The sequence below is a fragment of the Dipteris shenzhenensis genome, chromosome 16, assembly GCF_047967505.1.
Source record: "Dipteris shenzhenensis isolate YYH24624 ecotype China chromosome 16, Dip_SZ_1.0, whole genome shotgun sequence".
Taxonomy (NCBI): Eukaryota; Viridiplantae; Streptophyta; class Polypodiopsida; order Gleicheniales; family Dipteridaceae; genus Dipteris; species Dipteris shenzhenensis.
In genome coordinates this window covers 28,315,426-28,326,388 of record NC_141611.1, presented here as the reverse complement: position 1 = coordinate 28,326,388, position 10,963 = coordinate 28,315,426, and the positions used below count along the sequence as shown (strand labels likewise).

Below are 10,963 nucleotides of genomic sequence, written 5' to 3'. Positions count from 1 at the left end.
ATGAGATGAAACTTTGGATCACATGAGAAGGACACACAGCTCTGGAAATGAAGCAAGAAGAGGACGAGGAAAAAAACAATGGAAAAGATAAAGTGGAGGCAAAAAAGAGAGGAAAAAAGAAGAAAGACAAAGCAGAGTCAAGCAAGAGAGTCAAAAAGAGTTCTAAAAAGTAGCACTTTTGACTATATTTGAAGATAACTTCCAACAATGATGTAAATATTTTAATGGACTATGCATTATGATATTTTAATGGACTATGCATTATGACATTTTGTGTAATATGCATCGACTTAGCTTTTCTTCTCGTTAAGCCAATAATAAATCAAAGATATGGAAATCATAATTTTAGAATTTAGATTGTGGGATAATTTTATTGTTTGTGCTTCATCTAGGCCCACTTATTTTCATACGTGGTTCATCCAAAGCCTCTTGTTCATGGAATGTAAAAATGGAGAGAGAGAGAGAGAGAGAGAAAGAGAGAGAGAGAGAGAGAGAGAGAGAGAGAGAGAGAGTAAATTGCTTTTTATAACTTGGATTGTATAACTTTATTGAAATTGCTTTTTTGATTGAAGATAGTAAGTTTAAAGGGGTAGTTCAATTTTTGGTGCAAGGGCTACTGGAACAATCGCCAATTCTATAGATGAAAAGGAGGTTGTAGGGACAATCTTTTCCTTTTTAGGAAGAGGGAAGCTCAACCAAGAAGGAGAGAAATGATAAAATCAGGCTAGCAAGTGTTCAAGGCATGCCTTTTGTAAAAAAGATAGTCCCATTCAAGGGGAAGATATTAAAAGAAGCGCAAAAGCCTACAGATTTGTCACTTTTCTATTTTCTTGAGAAGTGTGATGCTAAATAGGACTACCATCTGTTTTATGAGATGTGGAATAAAGAGCTCATTATGCTACCATTTTGGAGACCCACAAAAAAAATCTAGCAGCAAACGAGCTAGCAAAATTTCAAAAGATTTCAGAGAAAAAGAAAGTAACCATATCTAGGAAGTCATATGTCTTTGCCAAGGATTTGATTACAGACAAAAAGCTTCAGATTCCCATCAATAGGAGGCTTGATAGCTTTCCAGAGAAATACAAAGTAGTTTGTAATATCCATAGTGAAGGATGCAAGCTATTGGAGGTAAGCCTTGCTTTTGCTGTGTTTTTAAATCTTTGTCATAACCACATGCCATGTGGCAAAAATCTAACCAACCCACTTAACTCGAGTCAACGTGACCTAACCATAATTAGAAGAACCCAACCTTATCGGGTTAATGTGACCCAATGTTAACCTTACCAATCCTATCCTTAACTTCTGTCATGTGTAACACTATATTAGAGAATTTGGGAAAATCCCAATTCCCACGAAATAAAATATAGTCACTTCAAAAGTAAAATTTGATGTTTTTTATTGAAACATTAGCTCCATTGAGGACCCAAGTTTCAATTATGTTGGGGGAGACTAAACCATGCACAATACTTTCCCAATTCCTAGAAACCCAAGCAAAAATCTTCCATATGTTGCTATGGCAAAAGGCCTTAATAGATGTGAACATGGCTCCATAGCCAAAACATTTGTTGATTTGCTAGTGAAAGAAAGATGTTTGTTGTTTCGTATACATCGAAACCACAAACAAAAGCCAATTTATAGATGTTGCATTAGGAAGATTCATTGGAGTAAATTAAATTGGAGTATTGATATATGCAATAGGATTGTTATAGATCTTTGACATCCATCATATAAATGTGGTCTTCAAAAACAAAAATAAACTTGCAACAACTGTCAATTTTTATTTGGTATATTAGATGTATCAAATTAATGTCAAATGCATATGTTTCTATGTTGATAAATTGCAGTATTGACATATGCAATAGGATTATGGTAGAGCTTTGACATCCATCATATAAATGTGGTGTTCAAAAACACCGTTCCATCACAATAGAGCTCATGAAACTCTCCATCACAATAGAGCTCATGAAACTCAGAGACATGGTCTTGATAAAAACCTTTTTTTAAATTTCTTTCTTGTACTAAATATAATCAAAACCATTGACACATAGCCAATTTTGCACCACATCGTTTAACATAAATAACAATTCCATACTAGTATTCATACTCACAAAGTAGCTCATCTCCGAAGGAGATATCCTTTATGGTTTGCACAGTAATGTAGCCATGGGCACTCAAATTTCCTTGTGACTTCTGAGCCCAAGGTGGTAGTTTAGGGATGTATGCAAATATAACATTTGTTCTTCCTTTATAATACATTGAGCTATTTATATATCCAGCAATGTTTCCATACAATACATCTCCCACAATACATTTCACATCTGTCAATGGCTCAATGAATGGATCTTCAAACATTCCATAAGTCTTCATCCTTGGAAAAAACTTGAGGAGAGATCTCCAAGTATCATAATCATACTTTGGACCATTATATACCATCAAATCTTGTTTTTTCTTGATGCTCGTATGTACAAAAAGACCATATCCTGCCCCAGGTATTGTTGATTTCTTTACTTCATAATGGATGCCATTCATTTCGAACACATGCTCAATGGGTATGGGCAATTTATGTCTCCATAAGCCATTGGATGCAGGATCAAAATTTGTAATAAGATAGCTCTTCAACTTTTCAGGACAATCTGCAACACCTATCATATGTTTAAAATCAAAGAATCATTCTTTTGGTGGAGGAATACAAACTCACATCATAAAGCACATAGCATTTTTTGGACAAGGTACTAACTCAATGTCTATTAATTCTTTCACAAAACAAATTGAAACATAATGTTTTGCAAATCAGATCTAAATAAAGTTCAAATATAAATCAGAATGTAGGTACAAATGTTTTAGTTGAGCATTTGTGTTTGCAACTCTAATTAACAAGATCACTCACATTCCCTAAGGGTTGTCTATGCAATAAAATCGAATCAAGTTGGCTAAGAATGCCCTTGCAGCATCGGCAGTGATTCCCCTTTCCTTGCATCCAAGAACCATAGCAAAGCGTTTTGCCTCACTATCTTTCAATGGCCCCATTTTGGCAATTTTTCCTAGCATGCATTCTTCCTCTTCATTCAATGTAACATGATGAGCATGCACCATACTTCTTGTAGTAGGACAATTCCCTCTCACTCTAGTTTTGGTTATAGGTGAAGTAATACCTTTCTCTGTGTCTTTTTTTGAACTACGAGTAGACATATGAGATTCGACATTCATCCTTTCGAGAACTTCTTTGTTTTTTTCTTTCAATTCAAGGATCACTGGTTGAAAATAATAGAACATATCATGCCCTTCGACAATCGGAGCTTGACCAAATCTGTTAGAAGAGATGGCACTGCGCACATCTACTGCATCATCTAGCATCTGTAGGTACGGTAATAACTCATGAAGCAAAATAGAATGACCACAATCTATATCAAATTTTGTAGGGAAAATGCAATTTTCTGCTGGATTAACACAACCCGTGTAAGGCGAAACATCAATGAACACTGTTCTTGCTGGTTTGCATTCCTCTTTAAAACAACAAAACAACACCACACTCTCATTAATGGTTTAAACTCCGCTTCCACATTCATCCTATCTGGTCGAATGATTCTACTCTTTGTATGCTTGTGGCATGCCATCGCACCCCAAACCATGAAGAAATGTAACTTTCTGTTAACATGATGCTCCAAAGTGTCCAGCATGTGTTGCACCATGGCCTTTTCTCCTCCAGTGGACCAAATGCCAACATGGTAGTGATCGAGCAACCATTGTAGAAACTCTAAACACCCAGGACGGAGAACAAGCCAATGCTTACCATTGTGCAAGCTCATATGTTTATTTGACTTCGAAAAACAATGCTCGAGCAATAACCCTTTCAAATCTATTATCACTGCTAGTCTTATTTTTGTTATCACCTCTTTTGACATTATTTCTGAGGGTGACATTATGTCTTCTCCTTTACCTTCTAAGATATCTTCCTGCACCTTGGCTTCATACAATGACATCGCATCTTCTCCTTTACCTTCTAAGCTTGCATTCACATTTGTCAATGGAACATTAACTGCAGACATTGCATCCTCAACATTTTCAATCAACCATGTTGAGCTTGGAATTTGCATGCTAATGTTCAAATTAGGCACATAATGAATCATTGGATCAGGTGTCACATGTACAGGCAATGCTTCTAGCGATGAGAAATTGAGATGGCCAATATCTGTTGATAAACAAGGAAATGAAATTCATAAGTAGAAACAAACTGAAGATTGAGATGGAAAACCAAATTGTCAAACTTTAGGTTGTGTGCTCTCAATGCAATTTGTTTGTGTGAAAGCATTCATGTTTTTCTTTTTCAAAACAAAATTGGAATACTAAAAAAAAGAAAGCATTCATGTTCATATGCTTAGTATACCCCTAAAGTTGTTGAATCTATACCCTTTCAAGTTATTTTAATCCCCAAAACTACATATCCTTACAATGCCAAAAACCTTTGCGTAATAGACAGAGTGGAGTCCAACATTATCTAGCATTGCCCGAGTGTTCCCACTAAGAAAATATTTGGCCAAGCGGCCAAAACATATTTGAGCATTCATATGAAGTGAATAAGGATAGAAACAAGAATTTACACTAATTCATTCATCACAATCAAGACTCAACACACTTTTTAACATTTATGAACTCATAAATAAATTTGGATGTGTATCACACTCCGAAGGTATTACAACATGCAAACACATCTTTTCATGAAATATAGAAAATTAAACATATTCAAGAATACATATGAATGTTTGAATTATGGCAATGAGATAGAAGAAATTTCCAAGAAATATTAAAAGATCTTTGGAACAAAATTAATACATCATATGGAGAATATAGCAAGATAACATATGGAAAACACGAACACCATATAAAAGGACAATTTCAAGGACCTGTTGCTTTCTCTTCTGTTTCCCAAAACTTTGAAGCGTGTTTTTGTAAATGCTCACGCTGCTCTTCATTGAACGGTTGAAGCTCTTTTTGTCCTGGTATGGTATCAATTTTTTTATCCCCTCCACCTTCAATTGTATCATCTTCTTTTGGCACCCCCTCTATTGCCAATATTGGTTCTTGCAAGCCAGCCCATTGTCGAATTTCATGATTACTGTAAGCATACGTGCAACATATACTTTCAACCTTTGCCAACTCCTCATAAGTCTCAACAACTGAAACAGCATGCCTCTTACAAGAAAGAGACTCTATTGCAGCAAGCCCCTCAGAGAACAAGTCCAATACATACTCATCTTCTCGACAGAAACCCATGATCATGTCTTTCATGATACTTGAACGTTTTCTTTTCAAGGACAATTTAATGACAAATTCATCATCATCATCCTCATCATCATCATCCTCATCACCTGATTCTTCTGCACCACTTGATTTTTCATATTTTTCATCTGCAACATAGATCGATGGCTTACATTGTGCATTGGTATAGCGCTCAATATCGTTGAAATGCTTTCCTTGCTTACCTTTGGGCCGTGCTATTATCATCATTAGATGTGAATATTTTAGCAGCACATATTGAATGTTGTCCAGATAGTATCCAGTAGTGGCACTTGGTTAAATCCTTTTTATCTACCCTTTCCAGGGGCTGCTTTGTTTCAGGATTGAAAGGCATTAAATCCGCTACAGCATCAGGAGGCCTAGAGTTATAACCGAAGTCTGCAGCAAGCTTCTCCACATGCTCTTTGTTCAACCCTCTATATACATAGCTTGGAGGAGCTTTTTGACATCTTGTAACTGGAATTGAAAATGTTGCATGCAACCCAAATGGGTAGTATTTTTCATATTCCACCAAGCCTGATGGTTTCTTTTGCCCTTTTTTTCCTATGACCTTTCCACTTGGCTCCAATTCACTACCACTGCTTCTTTCCACAACTGCTAGCATACCTTCTGGAGGTGTTCCTTCTTGTGGTACATCAACTATAGTTAGCTTTCCTTTCTTTGCCCCTTCTCCGCTACCACCTGGTGCTTGAACCATAGCCGATTTTCCTTTCTTTGTTCCTTCCCCACTCTCTTCCCCACTCCTACGCTTCTTTAATGTTGCTGAAACTTTGCGATATGATTCAATGATTGTTGTCACTGTGTCAATTTCATTTCCATCAATTGATTGAACACTTATCCAGCCTCTTGAGTGCATGTTATCATCTACATCAGACTTCATACGAGATGCTTCATAATCGTTGGGATCCGAGAGAAACTTCTTATTTTGATTTATAATGATCAACAATCCAATATCTCCCTCTTTTCCAACCACATCTTCAGTGATTTGATGTACCGATCCAACACAAGTGTATGCACTTTTATTAGGTAACAAAACAAATAAGTGAACTCGTGTCAACTGTGCTCCCTCAATACTATATATGTCAAAGTACCAAGGTATGCTTTTTTCTGCAAATCCACTTACAACTTTCTCAACCTTCTTCACATTTGTGTCTTTCCTGTAAAAAAACCCAAGCAATATACAAACTATCATCTTTATAATCTTTAATGTTAGACAAAACACATTATCGATAAACATATCTGAAATAGAATCTAGAATTGACACTAGACATAGTAGTAGATTTGGAAAGCACTAGATTCTAGGGAGATTTGGCCGCACTAGGGAGATTTGGCCGTGTGGCCAAATCTTATGGGCTTCTTTTAAAGCACTGGAAGGGGAGGTTTGGATGTGTGGCCAAATCATATGGGCTTCTTTCAAAGCACTAAAGTTTGGGGAGATTTGGCCTTGTGTCCAGATCTTGTGGGCTTCTTTCAAAGCACTAGGGTCTGGAGAGATTTGGCTGTGCAACCAAATCTTGCTAGGTTCTTTCAAATCAGTCAAATCTTTCTAGCTTCTTTTAAATCACTTGGGTTTAGGGAGATTTGGCTGTGCGGCCAAATCTTGCTAGCTTGTTTCTAATCAGGAGGGTCTATGGAGATTTGGTCGTGCGGCCAAATCTTTTCAAAGCACCAAGGTTTGGGGAGATTTGTGTGCGGTCAAATCTTGCTAGCTTCTTTCCAATCACAAGGATCCATGGAGATTTGGCCGTGCGGCCAATTCTTTTCAAAGCACCAGGTTTAGGGAGATTTGGCCGTGCGGCCAATTCTTTTCAAAGCACCAGGTTTAGGGAGATTTGGCCGTGCAGCCAAATGTTTTCAAAGCACCAGGTTTAGGGAGAGAGATTTGGCCGTGCGGCCAAATCTTGCTACAAATCTTTTCAAAGCACCAGGTTTAGGGAGAGAGATTTGGCCGTGCGGCCAAATCTTGCTAGCTTCTTTCTAATCACGATGGTCTATGGAGATTTGGCCGTGCAGCCAAATCTTTTCAAAGCACCAGGGTTTGGTGAGATTTTTGTGTAGTCAAATCTTGCTAGCTTCTTTCTAATCATAAGGGTCTATGGAGATTTGGCTGTGCGGCCAATTCTTTTCAAAGCACAGGTTTAGGAAGATTTGGCCATGTAGCCAAATCTTTTCAAAGCGCCAGGTCTGGGGAGATTTGGCCGTGCAGCCAAATCTTTTCAAAGCACCAAGTTTTCAAAGCACTAAGGTTTGGGGAGATTTGGCTACGATGCGAAATCTTTCTAGCTTTTTATAAGTCACGAGGGTTTAGGGAGATTTGACTATGCGGCTAGCTTCTTTCTCATCACAAGGGTCTAGGAAGATTTGGCCGTGCGGCCAAATCTTTTCAAAGCAGCAGGATTTGGGGAGATTTGGTTGTGATGCCAAATCTTTCTAGCTTCTTTTAAATCACCTAGGTTTAAGGAGATTTGGCCATGCGGCCAAATCTTGCTAGCTTCTTTCTAATCATGAGGGTCTAGGGAGATTTGGCCATGCGGCCAAATCTTGCTATCTTCTTTCTAATCACGAGTGTTGAGGAAGATTTGGTTGTGCGGCCAATTCTTTTCAAAGCACCAGGTTTAGGGAGATTTGGCATTGCGGCCAATTCTTTTCAAAGCACCAGGTTTAGGGAGATTTGGCTACGATGCGAAATCTTTCTAGCTTTTTATAAGTCACGAGGGTTTAGGGAGATTTGACTATGCAGCTAGCTTCTTTCTCATCACAAGGGTCTAGGGAGATTTGGCCGTGCGGCCAAATCAAATCTTTTCAAAGCAGCAGGATTTGGGGAGATTTGGTTGTGATGCCAAATCTTTCTAGCTTCTTTTAAATCACCTAGGTCTAAGGAGATTTGGCCATGCGGCCAAATCTTGCTAGCTTCTTTCTAATCATGAGGGTCTAGGGAGATTTGGCCATGCGGCCAAGTCTTGCTATCTTCTTTCTAATCACGAGTGTTGAGGAAGATTTGGTTGTGTGGCCAAATCTTTTCAAAGCAGCAAGGTTTAGGAAGATTTAGTTGTGATGCCAAATCTTTATAGCTTCTTTGAAATCAACAAGGTCTAGGGAGATTTGGCCGTACGGCCAAATCTTGTATGTTTTGAAAGAAGCCAGAAGATTTGGGTGCATGGCCAAATCTCCCCATTTAAAATTTAAAATTCAAATCTGAAGAATTCAAAATCTTAGATTCAAAATTTAAAATTCAAAATTCAAAATTTAAAATTCAAAATTCAAAATTCAAAATTCAAAATCTTAGATACAGAATTCAAATTTCAAATTTGAAGATCTGAAAGTCAAATCATATACTAAAGACCCTACTTTCAAATCACACTTCGAGATTCCTACTTTTACAAGAGTCTTTCTTTCAAATCGTGGTGTTCTGAAATGGAGAAAATGGAGAACATGCATGAATTAGGTACACTTTCGATTTGTTTCGTTTTCTTACTTGGATGATTGAGTAGCCATTGTTGTTTGTGAGCTTGTGCTGTTTGGATTTCGTCAAGATGAGATCTCGTTTCGAAAGAGTGGCCTGCTGAGGGTTATGAAGAAGAAATAGATTTGTCCTTTGTGCCTACCCAAGGAACGTCGTCCAGCAAAGGAAACCTGTCACTGAAGGCAAGAGCAGGCCGAAACTGTGCGGAGGAAGAAGAAACAGTTCGAAGCAGTGCTCCGTAAGAAGAAATAGGCCAAAAATAGGGTCGTGGGGGGAAGGAGCAAGAAGAAGCAGGCCGAAAATTGTGTTGTGGGAGGAAGGGACACCGTCGCGGAGGGAAGGGGCAGCGTGGAGCAGTGTCGCGGAGGGAAGGAGCAGTGTGGAAGTCGTGGAGGAGAAAGGAAGTCGTGGAGGAGAAACAGCATCGCGGAGGTCGCGGAGGGGAGGAGCAGCGCCGAGGGTCGTCGCGGAGTCGAGGAAGGAAGTTGTGGAGGGCAGAGGAGCAGCGTCGAGGGCCGAGGAGAAAGGAAGAGGTCGTCGAGGAAGTCGTCGAGCGGAGGGCAGAGGAGCAGCGTCGAGGGCCGGGGAGAAAAGAAGATGTCGTCGCGGAAGTCGTCGAGCAGAGGGTAGAGGAGCATGAGCGTTGAGTGCCAGGGAGAAAGAAGACGTCGTCGAGCGGTGGCGCGGAGAGAAAGAAGACGTCTGGGAGGAAGGAACTCTACGTCGAGGAGAAAAAGTCGCGGCGGAGCGGTGGCGCGGATGGGAGGAAGGAACTCTGCGTCGAGGAGAAAAAGTCGCGGCGGAGAAGAAGAAGAAGGAAAAGTATGCCCAAAGAAAGAAAGCCAAAAAAAGCATAGGTTGGGGGGAAGGAGCAATCCCCCCCAAAAAAGCATGTTTTGGGGGGGGAGGAGCAATCCACCCAAAAGCATGAAGAGCAAAAAAAAAAAAAAAAAACCTCTTTCTAATCCAACTATTGTGTGTGGAATCTATGGAGAGTTGAATTGGTAATGGAAGTTTAAAACCTACATAGTTAAGTACACATTGTTAGGAACAAACTGGGATGGGGAGCCTCCCGGGACCTCTCATTTTGACATAGTTTTGAACTTTTTTGCTTGCAATTAGCTAGACAAGGGTGGAGGAGTGTTTTCCAAGAACTACCCCATCTAAGACGTTGTCCTAAAGCTCTCAAACCACCCTATGTACACATTGGAGATCTAGGAAGGGAGAGAACAAGGTGAGCCTAGCACTTGATCCCCCATGAAGACAAATTAAATTCCTTCTCATAGGTTTACTTTTTATGCTTAGTTTAAAAGGTTTGTTTAGCTTTTCCTTTTAAAGTTTTGGTTTTTTAATAGTTTTACATTTTCTAGTTTGCTTTTAAAGTAATAGTATGATTTTAAAGTGTAATAGCGTGAATCATGACGATTTTTTTGAAAGTAGGATCTCTAGATTTGAATTTCAAAATTTGAAACTTGACGCTTGAAATTTGAATTTTTTATTTTGAATTTTGAATTTTGAACTTTAAATTTTAAATTTTAAAATCTGGATTTTCAATTTTTAAATTTAACGTTTGAAGATTTGTCCATGTGGCCAAATCTTCCTAGTGATTTGAAAGAAGATTTGGCCATGTGGCCAAATCTTCCTAGTGATTTGAAAGAAGCTAGAAAAATTTGGTAGCACGGCAAAATCTTCCCAAACCCTAATGCTTTGAAAGATTTGGCCACATGGCCAAATCTCCCAGAACCTGGTGATTTGAAAGAAGCATGCAAGAGGAGGTTGCACGGCCAAAACTCTCCATACCCTAGTGCTTTGAAAGAAGCCTAGAAGATTTGGACACACGACCAAATCTCCCCAAGTTTGAAAGAATGCCACAAACAAATCTTCTCAGTGCTTTGAAAGAAGTCACCAAGTGTTGTTTTGTATGTCTACCCATTTGAACCTATAAATTTTGAGATGCTTGGTGAAGGTAATCTAGGTGTGGGAATTGAAAAGTATCATAGTGATGTATCAGCATCGATACCATCCACTTAATAAAATGGCCCATTGCACAAATAACCTTTTTAGATGGAACTTCATTAAGAATCGATGACACCATGAATTCTTCAAGTGGTTCTGGGAAAAAGCACATGGAAGATGAGGACCCAATGGAAAAATCCACAAAAAAGAGGCGTTACTGCATGATAAAGAGAAAAGCTAAAAAACATG

General features: G+C 38.8%; 1 pseudogene; it reads left to right on the top strand.

The window, feature by feature from the left end:
* The window catches only part of LOC147892785 (reticuline oxidase-like), a 26,882-nt pseudogene extending 17,477 nt beyond the window's left edge, over nt 1-9,405 (top strand).
* Nucleotides 9,406-10,963: the final 1,558 nt, after the last annotated feature.